We start from the raw sequence: 14,908 nt of genomic DNA, 5'->3' as shown, positions 1-14,908 counted from the left end.
CAATCCAAATCCCGAATTAGTTACTAGAAGTACACACTCCACCAACACGGGTCACGAAGGTTATGTTCTTATCAGCCCCTACACACCCTAATTAATCACACATGGTCTCAGAAAGGGGAGTTCAAATAGACAACAAATAATCCAATTACTCGTTGATGTAAGTTGAATTGATAATGTATGTTTACGTGTATGTATAATTACCAAATATCATATACTCACCTGTACCACTAGGATTAGCTTTCAGTTCATACTCATCTATTTGATGTGTAGTATCTGATTATTAAAAATCATTTGACTGTTAAAACTCAAACTATGTATAAATTCAATATAATATAGTATAAATGTCACGTGGTATTAAATTGGTGTTTCATGATTCTAGGCGATGCTGATAGATTCTACTGGATATTTAATTTGATTTTCTAATTTAATCAAACAACAAAATAAAACGACCCATCATTTATTAATATTTATTTGAGACGATATCGTGGTAAAATTACGATCCATAATTAATAATAAAATAAAAGTCAAACGTAAGGGCAATGTACTGCAATGTGGCGGTCATCCGGTCACGTGAAGAAAGTCATAATCTAAAATTTAAGGGCAAGGTAAGGTGACACCATCTTAACCCACTCCCCTTTAAATCATAGTCCCACATCCGGTTGTCTTTTGTAGGAATAAACTATCGTAGTCTTAAAAACTAATATGAATAATATTAAGGGCAAGGTAAAGTGACACCATCTTGTTGCATAGTAGTCTCAACACCAACAAGGCTGAAGATATTATTTCCCAACACAGAATAGTGGCCCTTGGATACAAACGTCCAAAATAAACTCTATTACTCACAATACACTATTTCACTGTCAATACCCCTATAATTCGTACATTCGTGTGTTATCACGTACACGTAAATTTCAGTTTCATCACTTTCTTGCCCAATCGGGGTTACACCTACAGACAAAACGATAAAACTTGGGGACAGCTATTATCTCTCTATTTATACTCTGATCTATGCAGTACAGTAGTCGAGTCTTAGATTATCGAGTTGCTTTCCTATTTTCTTGTAGTGTGAGATTTCCACGTCTTGCTACCAGAGGGTTGGGATCCGAAATTTTCTTTTTCAGTCGTGAAAATGACCCATCATATCTTTAGACGAGTGATAATCGTTCAACTGACAACGCTTAGCGGAACATGGTATAGATATGCAAAGGTTTCATTTACATCACCATACATACAATTATGTTGTATTCCCTTTAGTAATAACACATTTCAGAATATCTTGTATATCCTTGACCCTATGCTTAATATCAATGAGCAAAGTGTTAATTTTAAATACAAATTTTTTAATTTAAACAACTGCGGAATACGATTAATTGATATCAAAATACAAATGAGATGTAATTTACGGGATTTGATTATATTGAAAAAATAAGTCATGCATGAACTCATTGATGCGAACAACACTTCCTTTGAGCGGTAATTCGTTACAGAAAGGTAAATAAAAATGCAGTAAATACGTTTTGATTTATACTATCACAATTATCCTTACATCAGGTGGTAAATCGTAATATTATAGACTTTTGCGTTTCATTTGCAAGAACTGTCACATCTTTTAATATCAACATTATTTATAAGGACCGTTCTGTACATCTAAGCTATCATTACTACCGTTGGTAAATGTTATCAAAAAGGCTTGTTTCTAAATTTTGGATAGATTATTATTCATTTATGTTAGATTAATAAAGATTTTGAGGGACTGATATAGAATCTGTTACCTAGATATAATTTTTGTGGGGCAAATTCATTTCTATGGAGTACCATTTGAAACACATCATATTTTCTAATCAATCATTCAGCTGGACCTTTCCACATTCAATAGTGGACTATTAGTGTACAATCTAAGATTAAACAATGTGTTGAGTGTGACTAAATATTGAATAAAATTTGTAAGAAATTATTTTACTGATATTAAGCACTGAAATAGAACAAAACATAATATGAGAAACAATGGGTAAGTCCGTCATAAGCCTTTGGTATAAAGTGTCCCACATCACGGTTTAACTTGGGCTTGATGCGTTTTATATTGATGGCCTCATGAAGTTTCCTGGTTTTCGTCTGGTGAGTATCTACAAAGGCGAGAATGCTAGCAGTCGAGGTAAAATTGTCTTTTCGGGGCGAGATTCGCGCATACTCACCCTGTTTCCTCGCGTTCTCCTGCTCTCGCACTGCACTCGCACCCTTGTCTTCTCGAACCCTCGATGCGAGAAGTCGAGATTATAATATGGCCATAATAAGTTTCCATATGTAGTGGTCAGTTGCGTAGGATTTGAACTTTCGAGGCGAGAAGTCGAGGGAGTAAGATAAATTTAGAGAAAACCAAGGATAGCAGAACAGAACTTTATTTACAACTCAGATCAAATACACGAGATATGAGTGATAGGTTATTTACATATTTACAAGATGGAGGGTTTTAATTTCTTAGTCAATGGACATAAATTTGTTAAGTATTATCTTTAAAAACATACATAATTTTATAATTATTGATTGTTTGCTTGAATTAAAAAGTTTATTATATTTAAAAGTATTAGGTCTTGTATATATTAATATCTGGATATATATTTTTCGCATTCTTTAATAAAATAAGTACAATTGAATAGCTAGTGATATTCATCGCCGACTGTATTTACTTCACGTAAAGGACAAATTCTTTGTTCAAAATCTACATTCATCCATCTCCCGACCTCAACAGGGAGTTTATGGTTACATGTTCTATATCTTATATATTTATACACTGAAAAAACACTTGTGTTGGATCTCAACACAAGTACTTGTGTTAAAACTAATCTACACAAGTTATGTGTTGTTTTGCATTGCATTAACACAAACTTGTGTCGATTTATAAAATCTTGTGTTTTTTTCATATCATTAACACAAGTAATGTGTACCTTCCAAGATTTGTTTTCTTTTTAAAAAAAAAACTCCATACAAAGTCTGAATTCGGGAGTCAAGTTTTAAGAAAAGTAATAAAGGGCTTAATTCACATCTCGAAAATCACATGCTGTTCTTCACTGGAAGGGTGTGAGTACCAATTAATCAGACAATTGCCAGACAGACTTGAATGTTAATTGATGTTAAGTTGTCTGTAAAGTTAAAATGTCTGTCTTTTTTATTGACCCAATAAACTGATAGATCAAATGAATATATAGTGTACATGTGATTTTCAGCACCCTGGTGTTATCGAAAATTGATTCAATGTACAATGAACAAAAAAAATGAGTAAAACTCTTAATAATGTAATTCGTTGATGTAATCGAAATTGGACAGTATTGGTTAACTGAAAAGTAACCAATCAAATTCAATTGATCATCCACGTGTATCTCATAATCGACTTATTGATATAATGGTTCTCCAAGTTATCTATACTTTTTGTCTGCGATATCACTTCGGTGGAAGCGGACGTAAAATACAACTAACTAAGAAGAAGTATCTATACTTTAGTCATTGCGACAAATTCTTTCTTTGATATTATATCAGCGACATTCAGTTAGATAGATGTAGTGAAGTTAGCATCAACAGGGTGCTTTAGCCGTGATATTTTAAAAAAAATTATAATGGTCACATAGAATACCAGACCGCAGGTTTGTAAATTTTTACAAAAAATAAAACCGTGTATTTAATTTAGCATGTATATATTGCTTCTATGTATATAATAATTCGTTTCGTTTAAAACAGTCAGATTTAGAACTGCTGCCACTGACTGCACCGGAAGTCTATTTATATAATGGCGCCACAAAGAAAATTTTTTTGATGTGTTCTAAAAGTGTTCCGCTAATTCAGCAATCTAATGAATCTGTCTTAATTTTTCTGAAATCGTGCTTAATTATTATTAGCTAATCGGCGCTACACCGTTGTTCAAATACTTATAATTGCAAGAAACCCCCGACTAGGACCAGCAGGTAAGAATCTGTCTTGATTTTATAGTAATACCCGGTTGCAATTATTGGCCGCCATCTTTGATTTTTATAGACGTTCGGGCAAAAGGATAAATGTATATCCAGACATGGACTATAGCTAGATACTAACTTTTGTGTTAGTTGTTTAGTTGAAATGTAATCTTATTTCTGTAAAAGAAAAAAACAACAACAAACAAATCAGCCTTTTTTTTATATCAATGTCATCAATGTGTAGGCCTAATATTAGACTTTCAATGATTCAGAAGTTTCTCTACAGTTTCGTTATTTTTTTTCCCAGTCATTGATGTTAGCATGTACTACACAAAGAAAAACAGGTAACAGAATTTCATTTCCTTTTAATATATTTTTTTAATAATGGCCAATAATTGTTATTGTATGTAACACGAAAAGTATTTATCTCTGTAGAGAGAGGGCGAGTAAATGGGGTTTAAAGTTCACTAAATTCACTTGACACAAACTATGCCATTCATTTCCTTGTATTAAATTGGTCGAATCAAGTAGGTCCATGCTATATATATGTCCTAGAATCAAGTAGGACAGGTAGTCTTCTTCCGCCCTTTTTCTGAACACTGTCTCATTCTATTGCCATCTGTGTATGTTGTGTTATATTAATTCTGCATAATTAACTCTAGTTAACCTAGTTAACTCTATAATAATAAATGAATTTAATATATAAATAAATAAATAAAATATAAATAAACCAATAATATATTTGTAGTTTAATATGTTTTATCTTATCATTACAGGCAAAGCATGAAGCCAAAGGAAATGTTTTTACCAAGGCATGTTCCTCAATAGCGGAGAGAGTTTTATCCAGTGTCGGTTCTGCAGAAGAACCCATTCATAGCAGACCACCCATTGCAGCACTTGTAAGGTCGCTATAAAGAACCCGACAGACTCTGCGACCAAAAGATCCCACTGACGTGTCGTCAAGCGTAAGTAATCATGCAATTAAATACCCATGTATATAAGAATTTATTAACATGTAATTAAATGTACAATTTTATTTATTTATTAACATGTACTTAAATGTACTTTTTTATTTATTTTTTGTTTTAGCTTGACGAAGATTTCATCGATCATAGTGCACCAGGATTTTATCAAAAAAGAGTAAAAGTTGGGGAAAGGCGCCATCACATTTTTTGTACTGATAGACAGATGCAATTACTCGCACGCGCAAAAACTTGGTATATGGATGCAACTTTTCGGGTGGTGAACAAGCCATGGTCTCAGCTGTTTTCCATACACGCCTTCATTAAGACTGGAGAGACCACCCGACAGTTACCATTGGTGTTTTGTGTAATGTCGGGTAAAAGCCAAGACGACTATTATAAGGTAAATAGCACTTAATAGTAAAAAAGGACTATTATTTGGGACCTTGAAATTGTCACAAATGGGTCGCACTAACAGCGACATTTGTTTCAGGCATATTTGTTTCATCGGTGACACGTCTGGTGTCATGTGAATGCAACGACAACAGCCTGGTTGATTGATTTGTTGATTGGAGTTCAGATGTCTACATTAAAATCGACCACTTTCAGGTTGCCGTATTCACTGCCAGGCAAGACCGACTTGAAATTTCTAGAAATTTTCCTGGGGGAGACAGGCCCCAACAAATCCCCCGACGGTGCGTTTCACGACTTTGGCGCAAGACGGTGACCTTGAAGAGACGTCGAAAACCATTTAATAGACATAGTAAAAGTCATATCTTACGAGATTATCGCTGGTCTTGTCAGAAAATGCTATTTTATATATGACCAGTTTGTGTTTGAAAAATTTAATTATTTATTCTCCCACCATTAAAGCACACTAATTACGAAATATCGCTCTCAGAAACTTCATGGTTTCTTTTGCAATTTGTTTGGGGTAAGACGTTATATAAATAATATCAATCTGTCTACCACACAAATTTAACAGATACAAATGCATGTTATTCCACAGGTAGACAGACAGGGCCTCCTTTGAAGGGACTCAGTGAAGGGAACGCGGTTGGTTTAGAGTTTGTCTGACCCCTTTGAATATTTGCGTCTCATCTCCAATGAAAACAATCATGTTGCTCTCATGCTGTTCTCAACCAGAATCAAACATATATCGTACCTGAGATTTGTTAGCATGTTCCACACAACCCAACATTTATCGGCACCGGGATTAAGGGTGTATATCTTTGTTTCTAACGCTTATTGGGAATACGCCACTGAAACTACAATAAAAACTTATTTACAAAAACATTCTAAAGAGGCAAAACTGACATATTTCAAGCTTTACTGTATTTAAAGATATAATTTAAATCAGCCGGCTGAAACCCCGTCTCCGCTATTTGTTCAGTCATTCTTTAGGTATAGTGCCAGTTTCCACCGACAATGATATTGCGAACAAGTGTCCAATCTATAAAAGCACACATTCCTACAAAATGTTTCTTTAGTCAAGTGAGGGTGTGGTGAGTAAATTCGTGGTAACGTGAATAGGCTAATGTGACATAGAACAAGGTCACATTGATGTTGACAAAAACGTAAGACGATATGAACATCAACTAAAAAGATATGTAATGTGATTCAGCTGCAAGGTGATATATGCATATATGCAGCATAGATAATTAAAACTTCTATTCAAGTAAAACCAACTGTATCTATTTATTTAAGTCTTACGTCGAGCTGAATACATTTTATGATTTATTTTCATCTATTGGTGGTTAACAGTGTGTAACTAAAAACTAAAATTGGATCTTATTATTGCCAATGATATAATGTACATGTAATAGCAAGTGTATATATATTTTTTGTTCAGTCTGTACACAGTAACATATCTGAGAACCATATTATTATCATTTCTGCCCAAGGCTCCCTGTGCCTTATAGTTAGCAGTGATACAAGGCAATTACCAATTTTCCATGTTCTTGGCCTGAAGAAATAAAATAATAAAAGTCAAGTTTTTATTATTATGCAAGTGGAAAAATACAATTATTCATAGTATGATTTGAATAAATACAACTGATTTGAAGTTGGAATTATTATTTGTCTAAGATGACTGGGCATTTACAAATTGAAATAGCTACTCTTCAATAAGAAAATACATGAATATTTTTCCCAATTCACCTGGATTTTATTGTAGGTCTTTGTACGTGAAATAGTTTTATTTAACGTCCGCTACCACCGAAGTGATATTGCAGAAAATTAACAAATTCGGGTTCCCTTTTAAAGGAAATTGACTGCACTATTGCTGGATTGTATTATATAGGTCATGTCAGTTATTTTCAAAATGGCGCCCAGAACACAAAACAAACATTGCAATTCAGGGCTGACTGGTGTCGAGGCTGTATCCTAAGAATGATTTTTTGAATATTTAATTACACAGAAACACAAGTATGCACATGCAGTTATGATATAATATTAAATTAGCTTACCTCAAATACCTCGAAATATACTGTTTGGTCAGTTTGTCCGCCCGCCATATTTCTATTAGTCACACATCCTTCGGCCAATTAAAATGGACGTATATTTTGTTTTAACCGAAACGAAAAATTTGCGTTATAAATAGTAAACGAGCTTGATTGACAGACCACTGCTAATGTTTTTTCGTGAAACGGTATAACTGCAATCAACACACGGCCGCCATTCTCGATGATTGACAACTCACATTTTTCCTCATCCACCAAAGAACCGTTAGGTTTCTTTGAACATACTGTAATAACATTGGGATTATCAGTTAATCAGCTTTAATTATCCCGCTTTGATCGTTGCCATTTCTTATATTTTCCACAAAAAAACTTTGCCTTGTACGCACTAATTTATCAATTGGTATTGCCATCTACGACAAGCATGTCAACGTGCAGCTCACGGATTATCGTTAACAATTTCTAGGGGCTTGTAAAAAAAAGATTGCATGTCGTGTAAATATTTATTTTGTTTTTTGTGTAGGTCATTTTCAAATAAATTCATCAGCATATTATTCGTTTTAAATAAATATAAAACTTTTATGAGAAACGATGATTATCAAAGAACCGTAAGTGCAACTAGTGTTTTATCGTTTGGTTGAGCCTTTTACTAACCACGTGTTTCATGTTAATAAATATTTTCTTTCGTGTTTTGTTTGAATTGGCCTATTTCTAATAAATTATCCCGAGTCCCAAACGTCGTTAACCCGAGTCCCAAACGACATATACCGGAGTCCCAAATGTCGTGGTCATATTTTTTTGAGTCCCAAATGACGCGAGTCCCAAATGACGTGAGTCCCAAATGACATGTAATCAACCTAGAGTTGTTGTTAGTGTTTGTCGGATAGATCCTTTATACTTACTGGCGCTAGGTAATTTCGAGGCTAATATTGTTCAATTTTATTTGAATGATTTGCTTGCGCGTACCGTAGGAGTGTATTAGAAACAGTGTTTGCGCAGGTTCGAGAACGGCTGAAGAACATGAAAACACTTTTATGAGTCTCGAACATGAGAGAACGGTATCCATGGTAACAAGATGAATTAAATTCATACAATCTGTTACGATAACTTGTTTAGTATTTACTTCGCTATTAAGCATAATTTTGATAAATTATGACACCGTTTTACTCCTTTTCAATTCTTTGGATGACGATTACATCACCTTTTGATACGCCCTCGTCCGTAGGTTTGTCCGTCGTCTACAGAACTGATTATTTTAAAATTGATATGTTGTTTATTTTAATGAGATAAATCCTATTTAATTTCAATAATTTCTGTTAGTTTCTTCTGGAGTTATGGCCCTTGTTTCACTTTGTGAAATTCATTTAAATCTTTTAAATTAGTGAAACGAAGACGTCTATTAAATTTCTGCGATTTCTGTGAATTATGTCTAGAGTTGTGGCCCTTGTTTCACTTTTTCGAACCTTGTGAACGCACGAACAACAAAATTATCATCCGATTTGTATGAAAATTGTATGCATTATTTAAATTAGTAAAACACAAAACAAAAAAATCTGTCAAATTTCAACAATTAAGGCCCTTGTTTCAGTTTGTAGAACCTTTGTAAACCCACAAACGACAAAAATTATAATCTTGTATGAAATTTTATTATAAATGCCCACATTACCTACAAAAGAATGAATATGCGACAATCCCTGTTGACTGCGCAAACGATTAAACTGCTGTGGGCATATGTTTCGTTGCCTGGCAACCTAACTTACTTCATGTTATACTGGCCACATACTACATCCAATTTTCGAACGGTATTAAACTTCTAAATTAATAAATGCACCCATGATGCTGTTTTCTCAGCAGTTATCGATGCGTCGACCTTTGTAAACCCACAAACGACGAAAATTATTATCTTGTATGAAATTTTCTTGTAAATGCCCACATTACCTACAAAAGAATGAATATGCGACAATCCCTGTTGACTGCGCAAACGATTAAACTGCTGTGGGCATATGTTTCGTTGCCTGGCAACCTAACTTACTTGATGTTATACTGGCCACATACTACATCCAATTTTCGAACGGTATTAAACTTTTAAATTAATAAATGCACCCATGATGCTGTTTTCTCAGCAGTTATCGATACGTCGACCATGTTTGTTCTCCCTCACACCAGCTATGAGGTAGTGTGGGATTTGAGAACGGGAATGCGTTCGTGAACGCATTCCAGACTGCTCAAGTCCGACAAGAACCCATTCTCCGTCCGTTCTCTGCACCGGAACACTGTTTCGAATACAGCCTAGGGGTATTTAGGAAAGGGAGGAAACCGGAGGACCCGGAGAAAACCCACAAGGCTGGACAGGCGACCCTATTCCTAGTCACATTCAAGTGGGGAATCACATAATAATGGCCTATTTCAAATAAGATATTTGCATATAAAGAAAGTAGGCTTACAGCCTCTTTCAAATGTGATATTTGCATATAAAGAAAGTACAAACTTAAATCGTCAGTGCTGGATAAACTAGCCAAAGGATTTGGCTGAATCAATTGGCGCTAAACTTCACCTAGTTTATCCACTGACATACGCCCGAATCAAACATGTTTGATATATTTGGCCGAATTGTATTTGAGTGGTGTGTCCGCTTCGCCGAAGCATTCGTCTGATTTTAGAATTCATTAGCCAATCACCACTCATTCATATCGAGTGGGTATCGCAAACTAGCAGTCGAACTGTGACACGGGTGCTACAGCCAACAAATTCCAACTACCATACTATCGGCTTAAATGCACGCCAATGGGACCTCAGGTTTTGTGTTCCATTGAAACGACTAGAAATGAAATGAAATGGGGTTTAACGTCCTACTGTTTTGCTTCGAACTGGGCTAATGAAGACAGGCATACACCACACAGTGTGCTATGAGGGAAATTTTGCCCGGACAGCGGCACTGCGGTGTATCGAATTCCAACTGTCAAGGGATCTTTTACGTGCACGCCAACGTGTACACGGGACCTCGTTTTTTCATTTCATCCGAATGACTAGACAGCTGTCCTTGTCAGGCCCTCCGTCCTGCATCACTGACAAGGGGGAACCACGCCGGGAAATCTGGGTGAACTTTCTCGGCCAATGCAGGGATCGAACACCCGACCTCCAGGCTAGCGAGCCAGCGTCTTACCCACTTAGCCACCATGACGACTAGGCATGGAATCCATGCTGAAAAATTCAAATGAGCTTTCTCGGTCAACACTGGGAGCGAACCCGCAACCTCCCGGGTACCAAGCCAGTGTCTTACACACTAAGCCACATGACTCTCTTCTAATTACTGTGACAGTCCAGTCACATGACAAACAAGGGTTATTAAAACAGATTTTCAAGGCTTGGGTAAGATCTTCGGGATTCAAATGGTTTTAGATATCACACAGTTTATATATGGTAAGGTATCTTAAACAGTTTATTACATGTCACATATTCATATTTTTCAGTTTCCATATTAGATGCCATAGCAAATCAAAGATCATATAATAAAATAAGTCAAAAAACCCAAATATGGAAAAAGAAAGAGCTGAAGAAATGGTGATTTGAGCACCTATGCTTTCTCATAGGTGTTTTTGGAGGGTGCGTGTTCAATTCTAATAGAAAAGATTGTTGTTATGGTATTTTAGAATCTCACCATAATGTGTTTGGCACAATATATCCCGGTTGGAGCTGTTGTGACATAAACCTCCATTTCATTTTATTGTTTTGAAATTTAAAATTCAGTTTAGTATAGTAAATTTGTACACGTACATGTATGTGCACAAACAGAATCTTACTTATGTCCAGATACATGTAGATATGACTGTCTCATCTGTGGGGGACCACGGTGGCCAAGTGGGTTAGACACTGGCTCGCATATTTTAAGGTCGCGGGTTTGCAGTAAGACATTGCAGTACGGAGGACTGGGCTAATGAAGTTGGGCATATGCCATACAGTGTGCTACGAGAGAAATTTTGCCGGGCACCGTGACCTTAAGGCCTTCTCTTGTATCAAATTCTAACTGCCAGGGGATCTTTTACATGCACACCAATGTGTACACGGGACCACGTTTTTTTGTTCAATCTGAATGACTAGACAGCTGTCCTTGTCAGGCCCTCCGTCCTGCATCACTAACAAGAGGAAACCACGCCGGAAAATCTGGGTGAACTTTCTCGGCCAATGCAGGGATCGAACACCCGACCTCCAGGCTAGCGAGCCAGCGTCTTACCCACTTAGCCACCATGACGACTAGACAGGGAATCCCTGCTGAAAAATCCAAATGAGCTTTCTCGGTCAACACTGGGAGCGAACCCGCAACCTCCCGGGTAGCAAGCCAGTGCCTTACACACTAAGCCACACGGCTCTCTTTTAATTACTTTGACTCTCCAGTCACATGACAAACAAGGGTTATTAAAACAGATTTTCACGGTTTAGGTAAGATCTTCGGGATTAAAATGGTTTTAGATATCACACAGTTTGTATATGGTAAGGTATCTTAAACAGTTAATTACATGTCACATATTCATATTTTTCAGTTTCCATATTAGATGCCATAGCAAATCAAAGATCATATAATAAAATAAGTCAAAAAACCCAAATATGGGAAAAGAAAGAGCTGAAGAAATGGTGATTTGAGCACCTATGATTTCTCATAGGTGTTTTTGGAGGGTGAGTGTTCAATTCTAATAGAAAAGATTGTTGTTGTGGTATTTTAGAATCTCACCATAATGTGTTTGGCATAATATATCCCGGTTGGAGCTGATGTGACATAAACCCCGATTTCATTTTAATATTTTGAAATTTAAAATTCAGTTTAGTATAGTAAAACTGTACACTTACATGTATGTGCACAGACAGAATCTTACTTATGTCCAGATACATGTAGATATGACTATCTCATCTGTGGGGACCCATGGTGACCAAGTGGGTTAGACACTGGTTTGCATATTTTAAGGTCGCGGGTTTGCAGTAAGACGATGCAGTACGGGGGCCTTACAATGACAGCTGTCTAGTCGTTCAGATTGAACAAAAAAACGTGGTCCCGTGTACACATTGGCGTGCATGTAAAAGAGCCCCTGGCAGTTAGAATTTGATACAAGAGTGGGCCTTAGGGTCACGGTACCCGGCAAAATTTCTCTCGTGGCACACTGTATGGCATATGCCCAACCTCATTAGCCCAGTCGAAGCTGAACAGTAGGACGCCAAACCCCATTTCATTTCATTTTTTTCATTTTGTCTCATCTGTGACAAAGCAAACCAACACATTACAATACAATTTAATTAAATTAAAACTTTCGTCTATTTAAATATTGAATCGATTTAAGTCAACTAAAACATAGTATGTTTTTTTTCTCAGTTAACTACATCAGAAAGATCAAGACAGTTGGAAATGGCTATCCATATTATGGAAACTTTTTCTCACAGAGCTTGATAATCAGGTAAAATGTAAGTAACATACATATTTGTATTTTTAATCATCAACTAGTTCTATACACTTGATTGGTAATCTAGTTATTCTTCTTGGGGCAATGCCTAGGACTCTCCTATTCAAGTCTTGGCATTCTTGATTTTTGACAATCACATCCATTGATTTTCTTCAAGTTGTGATAGACCCTATGTGTATTTTTACAGTAAATAGCAGTATAAAAATGGACAATATTTTACTTTTCAAATAGATTTTAATAGGTAATATCCAATTTGTTGTCGATGGAAATAAAATATAATAATCTGCCTGGGGATGTTACTGGACAAGACACAATAAGTGTTACCCAAAGATGAAACAAAATAGAGACTCAGTCTCGATGTGGCAAAATAAATTGTTTATTTAAACATTGTGAACCATAAATAGTAAGAAAGTATTCTTATTGCCTACTTTTTATTTTTTAGGCTGGAAGATTATTTGATGTATGATAACAACAAGAGATCCCAAGCATCAATTTATTTTATAATTCTGGAAAAGAATGCATTTGACCCAATTTTTGAATATTTTTTTTTGTTTTTACTGTTAAATATTCATCCCAAACACAATTAGATTTTAATTCTCTACAGAAATTTATGTATAATATAGAATGTAAAGTGACATATAAATCACTTAGAATTTGGTCGGAAATCATAAAGTATTTAATAGGCATAGTCTAGAAACCAAATGTAGATCAAATACACCCAGAATTACAAAAAACCTTGACCTACATTAAGGTGACTTTCCCTTGCTTATGAAATGAAATAGGGTTTAATATCCTACTTTTCTGTGTTATTATGGTGATTCTGCCCTACAACCTACTCTTATATCAAATATTTCATCCGTCAAGGGTTGTTTAAAGGGAACCTAGGAGGGCCGAATGGTTAACACACGCACATTGGATCAGAAGGGTCTGTCATTGAGTCAGATAATTCAATTGTCAAGGGTTCTTTAAAGTAAACGCAGTGGGGGTAGTTTCAATTCTGGGCTTATACCCAATTATCCCTTGCCATGTCCTACACTACTGACGTGTGGGAACTATGTCGGAAAATCCAGTTGAAATTTCTCGGCCAATGCACTCACTGAACCACAGTGGCTGCTCCTTGCTTTTGACTTGTGATTATTTATATATATTTTGTACATATTATTTAATGTTTGCGATTTTCTCTGATATTTTTTTATTTTTCAATCCTGTAATCTTGATGCTTTGCTCCTTTTATGTACAAAATATTCATTTTGTTTGAGGAAAAGGTTCTACATCATTTTATTACTCCTGCAAAATAGTGCATTTTTCTTTTGTTAGTTTTCTGTGTATGCTAGTTATTTCTAGATGCCTCACAAATCACTTGTAATATGACTTTGTAGCACTTTTCAGTTTTTGAAAGTATTTCAATTTAGTGCATAATTAATCTAATTAGGGCTTGGTTTGGATGTTATTAAATTTAGATATATTTGAATTATATATTTTTGGGGTATGGGGTAGGGATCTTTCTTTTCTCAGTTCTTGTTTTCGGGTAAAGAAAAAATTAAATAGCTATTTTGAATTTTGTGATGTGGGGGGGAGGGGGGCAAAGTATAACAAAATTTTTATTAGTATTAGAATTATATCTCTGTTTTTCTGTTAACATTTCAAATGATGTCTATTTAGTTTTGATTTGGTGGTGTTAATTTACTTTTTCCTATCATTTTATGAATAAATGATAATTTAACAAATAAAATTATTGTTACCTCATTTATCAAACTTTACAGGTTAAACAGAGCAAAAGGGGTGGGGGGCTGCATGGGAAAGATTGCTAAATTGAGGGAAAATAAAACACAAGTTTTTGTTGGTGGTTATACACAAGTTTTTATGAAACCACACAAGTTTCAGAAATTTCAACACAAGTTTCAGAAATTTCAACACAAGTTTCAGAAATTTCAACACAAGTTTCGACACAAGTATTGTGTAGATTTTCACACAAGTTTCAACACAAGTTTGTGTTGTTTGGTAAATTTTAACACAAGTCTTGTGTTGTTTCAACATTTAACACAAGTTTGTGTTGTTTCAACACAAGTTTGTGTTGTTAAATAGAGACACCTAACTTG

At 35.4% G+C, this 14,908-nt stretch overlaps 1 long non-coding RNA gene across 3 annotated transcripts; it reads left to right on the top strand.

The window, feature by feature from the left end:
- Positions 1 to 3,350: 3,350 nt before the first annotated feature.
- Positions 3,351 to 14,895, top strand: LOC126829931 (uncharacterized). 3 transcript variants are annotated; one of them, XR_007683592.2, is made up of 8 exons: positions 3,351 to 3,953; positions 4,249 to 4,285; positions 4,718 to 4,906; positions 5,031 to 5,306; positions 10,833 to 10,965; positions 11,901 to 12,033; positions 12,722 to 12,810; positions 13,252 to 14,895. It is a non-coding gene; the product is annotated as an uncharacterized LOC126829931 (long non-coding RNA). The 3 variants fall into 3 exon arrangements; XR_007683593.2 differs by having other exon boundaries at positions 3,351 to 4,564; XR_008789072.1 differs by having other exon boundaries at positions 3,352 to 4,285.
- The last annotated feature ends 13 nt before the right edge of the window (positions 14,896 to 14,908 follow it).

The sequence above is a fragment of the Patella vulgata genome, chromosome 8, assembly GCF_932274485.2.
Source record: "Patella vulgata chromosome 8, xgPatVulg1.2, whole genome shotgun sequence".
In the NCBI taxonomy this organism is placed as follows: Eukaryota; Metazoa; Mollusca; class Gastropoda; family Patellidae; genus Patella; species Patella vulgata.
This window is presented reverse-complemented; position numbering and strand designations above follow the sequence as displayed.